At 22.4% G+C, this 8,943-nt stretch overlaps 1 long non-coding RNA gene across 2 annotated transcripts; it reads left to right on the top strand.

Moving 5' to 3' along the window:
* LOC100574433 lies at nt 1-8,512 on the top strand. 2 transcript variants are annotated; one of them, XR_511278.1, is made up of 8 exons: nt 1-23; nt 1,143-1,235; nt 2,359-2,451; nt 3,572-3,664; nt 4,783-4,875; nt 5,995-6,087; nt 7,208-7,300; nt 8,419-8,512. It is a non-coding gene; the product is annotated as an uncharacterized LOC100574433 (long non-coding RNA). The 2 variants fall into 2 exon arrangements; XR_511279.2 differs by lacking the exon at nt 7,208-7,300.
* The last annotated feature ends 431 nt before the right edge of the window (nt 8,513-8,943 follow it).

Below are 8,943 nucleotides of genomic sequence, written 5' to 3'. Positions count from 1 at the left end.
AATAATGAAAAGCTGAAATCATGGTATAACTTAACAATTAATTTATTAGAAATATATAATTGAGTCATTTTATATATTTTTTATTTAAATAAAATAAACGGGCAAAAGCCATTTACCGATGATGGAAAAACATTACGTATGAATTTGCAATGTATGTAAACTAAGAGATTAGTGAAAATAATAAAATTAAAAAAAACTAAAAATTTTAAAGTATAAAAGAAACCTATAGAATAAAAAATTAGGCACTATGCTTTAAATATAACTAATTTTATCTTTAAATACTTGACGAGATAAAATGATAAAATCTAAGACTGTGGAGATTCTATTTGCGTTAAAAATGGCCTTTGTAAAAAATGAATTTTTCCACTATTTGTGTTAAACTTATGTATATGGAACAAATCAGAATTTTGTGTATACCTACTAGTGATTCTAAATTCAATAAACTTAAAAATAGCTGTGCAGCTTATATTATTATTTAAAAATCACAGACAAACATTGTATTTATTAAATCACACCTGATGTTAAATGAGTCAATATCTATAGAGTCTTGAACCTAGAGGAATAAGTTTCTAGAATTAGTAATGTTTTTAATTAAGGCATTTTTTTCACGAATTTATATAGATTATTATTAAGCTTATTTGATTAAGTTAAACATTTATTAGACCAAATTTAAGAGACATATTCTAGGTTTTATGTAACTTAAAATTATATACATTTTATAAATAATTAGGTATTCTAATGTCCTAAGTATTTCTAATAATAAAACCCAACAATTCATTCGCGGTATAAATATTTTTTACCACATTTTAAATGAAATTCACATTATTTTTTTACTGGCTATTGTTTGTTATTTTATTTAATGTGTATTTATTTAATTACAACTCTTAACTGCCCATCACTTATAAATTATGTTATATCATTGAGTGTCATAATCAAAATGTAGTTTTTATTATAATGTAGGTGTATGAATAAATATACACATTTTTAATAATATATGGCTTTAAAATATCTATTTCTGAGTCAATTAAACTATATTAATTGATAATCACACTTTATCATTGGGTAAAATTTAGATACAAACATTTTTTTTATGTTTTTAACGGTAATGAATGTTATAAATAATATAAAAATTGTTTTTCTAGCGCAATGATCAATGTCATATCGAATCTAAAATTCAACAATCAACATGATTGAATATATAACCTCAACATCAATAATGAAAAGCTGAAATCATGGTATAACTTAACAATTAATTTATTAGAAATATATAATTGAGTCATTTTATATATTTTTTATTTAAATAAAATAAACGGGCAAAAGCCATTTACCGACGATGGAAAAACATTACGTATGAATTTGCAATGTATGTAAACTAAGAGATTAGTGAAAATAATAAAATTAAAAAAAACTAAAAATTTTAAAGTATAAAAGAAACCTATAGAATAATAAATTAGGCACTATGCTTTAAATATAACTACTTTTATCTTTAAATACTTGACGAGATAAAAGGAAAAAATCTAAGACTGTGGAGTTTCTATTTGCGTTAAAAATGGCCCTTGTAAAAAATGAATTTTTCACTATTTGTGTTAAACTTATGTATATGGAACAAATCAGAATTTTGTGTATACCTACTAGTGATTCTAAATTCACTAAACTTAAAAATAGCTGTGCAGCTTATATTATTATTTAAAAATCACAGACAAACATTGTATTTATTAAATCACACCTGATGTTAAATGAGTCAATATCTATAGAGTCTTGAACCTAGAGGAAAAAGTTTCTAGAATTAGTAAAGTTTTTAATTAAGGCATTTTTTTCACGAATTTATATAGATTATTATTAAGCTCATTTGATTAAGTTAAACATTTATTAGCCCAAATTCAAGAGACATATTCTACGTTTTATGTAACTTAAAATTATATACATTTTATAAATAATTAGGTATTCTAATGTCCTAAGTTTTTCTAATAATAAAACCCAACATTTCATTCGCCTTATACATATTTTTTTTACCACATTTTAAATGATATTCACAATATTATTATTTTACTGGCTATTGTTTGTTATTTTATTTAATGTGTATTTATTTAATTACAACTCTTAACTGCCCATCACTTATAAATTATGTTATATCATTGAGTGTCATAATCAAAATGTAGTTTTTATTATAATGTAGGTGTATGAATAAATATACACATTTTTAATAATATATGGCTTTAAAATATCTATTTCTGAGTCAATTAAACTATATTAATTGATAATCACACTTTATCATTGGGTAAAATTTAGATACAAACATTTTTTTTATGTTTTTAACGGTAATGAATGTTATAAATAATATAAAAATTGTTTTTCTAGCGCAATGATCAATGTCATATCGAATCTAAAATTCAACAATCAACATGATTGAATATATAACCTCAACATCAATAATGAAAAGCTGAAATCATGGTATAACTTAACAATTAATTTATTAGAAATATATAATTGAGTCATTTTATATATTTTTTATTTATATAAAATAAACGGGCAAAAGCCATTTACCGACGATGGAAAAACATTACGTATGAATTTGCAATGTATGTAAACTAAGAGATTAGTGAAAATAATAAAATTAAAAAAAACTAAAAATTTTAAAGTATAAAAGAAACCTATAGAATAATAAATTAGGCACTATGCTTTAAATATAACTACTTTTATCTTTAAATACTTGACGAGATAAAAGGAAAAAATCTAAGACTGTGGAGTTTCTATTTGCGTTAAAAATGGCCCTTGTAAAAAATGAATTTTTCACTATTTGTGTTAAACTTATGTATATGGAACAAATCAGAATTTTGTGTATACCTACTAGTGATTCTAAATTCACTAAACTTAAAAATAGCTGTGCAGCTTATATTATTATTTAAAAATCACAGACAAACATTGTATTTATTAAATCACATCTGATGTTAAATGAGTCAATATCTATAGAGTCTTGAACCTAGAGGAAAAAGTTTCTAGAATTAGTAAAATTTTTAATTAAGGCATTTTTTTCACGAATTTATATAGATTATTATTAAGCTCATTTGATTAAGTTAAACATTTATTAGCCCAAATTCAAGAGACATATTCTACGTTTTAAGTAACTTAAAATTATATACATTTTATAAATAATTAGGTATTCTAATGTCCTAAGTTTTTCTAATAATAAAACCCAACATTTCATTCGCCTTATACATATTTTTTTTACCACATTTTAAATGATATTCACATTATTTTTTTACTGGCTATTGTTTGTTATTTTATTTAATGTGTATTTATTTAATTACAACTCTTAACTGCCCATCACTTATAAATTATGTTATATCATTGAGTGTCATAATCAAAATGTAGTTTTTATTATAATGTAGGTGTATGAATAAATATACACATTTTTAATAATATATGGCTTTAAAATATCTATTTCTGAGTCAATTAAACTATATTAATTGATAATCACACTTTATCATTGGGTAAAATTTAGATACAAACATTTTTTTTATGTTTTTAACGGTAATGAATGTTATAAATAATATAAAAATTGTTTTTCTAGCGCAATGATCAATGTCATATCGAATCTAAAATTCAACAATCAACATGATTGAATATATAACCTCAACATCAATAATGAAAAGCTGAAATCATGGTATAACTTAACAATTAATTTATTAGAAATATATAATTGAGTCATTTTATATATTTTTTATTTAAATAAAATAAACGGGCAAAAGCCATTTACCGATGATGGAAAAACATTACGTATGAATTTGCAATGTATGTAAACTAAGAGATTATTGAAAATAATAAAATTAAAAAAAACTAAAAATTTTAAAGTATAAAAGAAACCTATAGAATAAAAAATTAGGCACTATGCTTTAAATATAACTAATTTTATCTTTAAATACTTGACGAGATAAAATGATAAAATCTAAGACTGTGGAGATTCTATTTGCGTTATAAATGGCCTTTGTAAAAAATGAATTTTTCCACTATTTGTGTTAAACTTATGTATATGGAACAAATCAGAATTTTGTGTATACCTACTAGTGATTCTAAATTCACTAAACTTAAAAATAGCTGTGCAGCTTATATTATTATTTAAAAATCACAGACAAACATTGTATTTATTAAATCACACATGATGTTAAATGAGTCAATATCTATAGAGTCTTGAACCTAGAGGAAAAAGTTTCTAGAATTAGTAAAGTTTTTAATTAAGGCTTTTTTTCACGAATTCATATAGATTATTATTAAGCTTATTTGATTAAGTTAAACATTTATTAGCCCAAATTAAAGAGACATATTCTAGGTTTTATGTAACTTAAAATTATATACGTTTTATAAATAATTAGGTATTCTAATGTCCTAAGTATTTCTAATAATAAAACCCAACAATTCATTCGCGGTATAAATATTTTTCACCACATTTTAAATGATATTCACATTATTTTTTTACTGGCTATTGTTTGTTATTTTATTTAATGTTTATTTATTTAATTTCAATTTTGAACTGCCCATCACTTATAAATTATGTTATATCATTGAGTGTCATATTCAAAATGTAGTTTTTATTATATTGTAGGTGTATGAATAAATATACACATTTTTAATAATATATGGCTTTAAAATATCTATTTCTGAGTCAATTAAACTATATTAATTGATAATCACACTTTATCATTGGGTAAAATATAGATACAAACATTTTTTTTATGTTTTTAACGGTAATGAATGTTATAAATAATATAAAAATTGTTTTTCTAGCGCAATGATCAATGTCATATCGAATCTAAAATTCAACAATCAACATGATTGAATATATAACCTCAACATCAATAATGAAAAGCTGAAATCCTGGTATACTTAACAATTAATTTATTAGAAATATATAATTGAGTCATTTTATATAATTTTTATTTATATAAAATAAACGGGCAAAAGCCATTTACCGACGATGGAAAAACATTACGTATGAATTTGCAATGTATGTAAACTAAGAGATTAGTGAAAATAATAAAATTAAAAAAAACTAAAAATTTTAAAGTATAAAAGAAACCTATAGAATAATAAATTAGGCACTATGCTTTAAATATAACTACTTTTATCTTTAAATACTTGACGAGATAAAAGGAAAAAATCTAAGACTGTGGAGTTTCTATTTGCGTTAAAAATGGCCCTTGTAAAAAATGAATTTTTCACTATTTGTGTTAAACTTATGTATATGGAACAAATCAGAATTTTGTGTATACCTACTAGTGATTCTAAATTCACTAAACTTAAAAATAGCTGTGCAGCTTATATTATTATTTAAAAATCACAGACAAACATTGTATTTATTAAATCACACCTGATGTTAAATGAGTCAATATCTATAGAGTCTTGAACCTAGAGGAAAAAGTTTCTAGAATTAGTAAAGTTTTTAATTAAGGCATTTTTTTCACGAATTTATATAGATTATTATTAAGCTCATTTGATTAAGTTAAACATTTATTAGCCCAAATTCAAGAGACATATTCTACGTTTTATGTAACTTAAAATTATATACATTTTATAAATAATTAGGTATTCTAATGTCCTAAGTTTTTCTAATAATAAAACCCAACATTTCATTCGCCTTATACATATTTTTTTTACCACATTTTAAATGATATTCACATTATTTTTTTACTGGCTATTGTTTGTTATTTTATTTAATGTGTATTTATTTAATTACAACTCTTAACTGCCCATCACTTATAAATTATGTTATATCATTGAGTGTCATAATCAAAATGTAGTTTTTATTATAATGTAGGTGTATGAATAAATATACACATTTTTAATAATATATGGCTTTAAAATATCTATTTCTGAGTCAATTAAACTATATTAATTGATAATCACACTTTATCATTGGGTAAAATTTAGATACAAACATTTTTTTTATGTTTTTAACGGTAATGAATGTTATAAATAATATAAAAATTGTTTTTCTAGCGCAATGATCAATGTCATATCGAATCTAAAATTCAATAATCAACATGATTGAATATATAACCTCAACATCAATAATGAAAAGCTGAAATCATGGTATAACTTAACAATTAATTTATTAGAAATATATAATTGAGTCATTTTATATATTTTTTATTTATATAAAATAAACGGGCAAAAGCCATTTACCGACGATGGAAAAACATTACGTATGAATTTGCAATGTATGTAAACTAAGAGATTAGTGAAAATAATAAAATTAAAAAAAACTAAAAATTTTAAAGTATAAAAGAAACCTATAGAATAATAAATTAGGCACTATGCTTTAAATATAACTACTTTTATCTTTAAATACTTGACGAGATAAAAGGAAAAAATCTAAGACTGTGGAGTTTCTATTTGCGTTAAAAATGGCCCTTGTAAAAAATGAATTTTTCACTATTTGTGTTAAACTTATGTATATGGAACAAATCAGAATTTTGTGTATACCTACTAGTGATTCTAAATTCACTAAACTTAAAAATAGCTGTGCAGCTTATATTATTATTTAAAAATCACAGACAAACATTGTATTTATTAAATCACACCTGATGTTAAATGAGTCAATATCTATAGAGTCTTGAACCTAGAGGAAAAAGTTTCTAGAATTAGTAAAGTTTTTAATTAAGGCATTTTTTTCACGAATTTATATAGATTATTATTAAGCTCATTTGATTAAGTTAAACATTTATTAGCCCAAATTAAAGAGACATATTCTAGGTTTTATGTAACTTAAAATTATATACATTTTATAAATAATTAGGTATTCTAATGTCCTAAGTTTTTCTAATAATAAAACCCAACATTTTATTCGCCTTATACATATTTTTTTTACCACATTTTAAATGATATTCACATTATTTTTTTACTGGCTATTGTTTGTTATTTTATTTAATGTGTATTTATTTAATTACAACTCTTAACTGCCCATCACTTATAAATTATGTTATATCATTGAGTGTCATAATCAAAATGTAGTTTTTATTATAATGTAGGTGTATGAATAAATATACACATTTTTAATAATATATGGCTTTAAAATATCTATTTCTGAGTCAATTAAACTATATTAATTGATAATCACACTTTATCATTGGGTAAAATTTAGATACAAACATTTTTTTTATGTTTTTAACGGTAATGAATGTTATAAATAATATAAAAATTGTTTTTCTAGCGCAATGATCAATGTCATATCGAATCTAAAATTCAATAATCAACATGATTGAATATATAACCTCAACATCAATAATGAAAAGCTGAAATCATGGTATAACTTAACAATTAATTTATTAGAAATATATAATTGAGTCATTTTATATATTTTTTATTTAAATAAAATAAACGGGCAAAAGCCATTTACCGATGATGGAAAAACATTACGTATGAATTTGAAATGTATGTAAACTAAGAGATTAGTGAAAATAATAAAATTAAAAAAAACTAAAAATTTTAAAGTATAAAAGAAACCTATAGAATAATAAATTAGGCACTATGCTTTAAATATAACTACTTTTATCTTTAAATACTTGACGAGATAAAAGGAAAAAATCTAAGACTGTGGAGTTTCTATTTGCGTTAAAAATGGCCCTTGTAAAAAATGAATTTTTCACTATTTGTGTTAAACTTATGTATATGGAACAAATCAGAATTTTGTGTATACCTACTAGTGATTCTAAATTCACTAAACTTAAAAATAGCTGTGCAGCTTATATTATTATTTAAAAATCACAGACAAACATTGTATTTATTAAATCACACCTGATGATAAATGAGTCAATATCTATAGAGTCTTGAACCTAGAGGAAAAAGTTTCTAGAATTAGTAAAGTTTTTAATTAAGGCATTTTTTTCACGAATTTATATAGATTATTATTAAGCTTATTTGATTAAGTTAAACATTTATTAGCCCAAATTAAAGAGACATATTCTAGGTTTTATGTAACTTAAAATTATATACATTTTATAAATAATTAGGTATTCTAATGTCCTAAGTATTTCTAATAATAAAACCCAACATTTCATTCGCCTTATAAATATTTTTTACCACATTTTAAATGATATTCACATTATTTTTTTATAGGCTATTGTTTGTTATTTTATTTAATGTACATTTTTTTAATTACAACTTTTAACTGCCCATCACTTATAAATTATGTTATATCATTGAGTGTCATAATCAAAATGTAGTTTTTATTATATTGTAGGTGTATGAATAAATATACACATTTTACATAATATATGGCTTTAAAATATCTATTTCTGATCCAATTAAACTATATTAATTGATAATCACGCTTTATCATTGGGTAAAATTTAGATACAATCATTTATTTTATGTTTTTAACTGTAATGAATGTTATAAATAATATAAAAATTGTTTTTCTAGCGCAATGATCAATGTCAAATTGAATCTAAAATTCAACAATCAACATGATTGAATATATAACCTCAACATCAATAATGAAAAGCTGAAATCTTGGTATAACTTAACAATTAATTTATTAGAAATATATTATAATTGAGTCATTTTATATATTTTTTATTTATATAAAATAAACGGGCAAAAGCCATTTACCAACGATGGAAAAACATTACGTATGAATTTGCAATGTATGTAAACTAAGAGATTAGTGAAAATAATAAAATTAAAAAAAACTAAAAATTTTAAAGTATAAAAGAAACCTATAGAATAAAAAATTAGGCACTATGCTTTAAATATAACTAATTTTATCTTTAAATACTTGACGAAATAAAAGGAAAAAAATCTAAGACTGTGGAGTTTCTATTTGCGTTAAAAATGGCCCTTGTAAAAAATGAATTTTTCCACTATTTGTGTTAAACTTATGTATATGGAACAAATCAGAAATTCGTGTATACCTACTAGTGATTTTATATCCAATAAACTTAACAA

Source organism: Acyrthosiphon pisum, unplaced genomic scaffold, assembly GCF_005508785.2.
Source record: "Acyrthosiphon pisum isolate AL4f unplaced genomic scaffold, pea_aphid_22Mar2018_4r6ur Scaffold_15372;HRSCAF=16029, whole genome shotgun sequence".
Lineage (NCBI taxonomy): Eukaryota > Metazoa > Arthropoda > Insecta > Hemiptera > Aphididae > Acyrthosiphon > Acyrthosiphon pisum.
The sequence above is the reverse complement of the archived record's forward strand: the minus strand, read 5'-3'. Positions and strand labels throughout refer to the sequence as shown.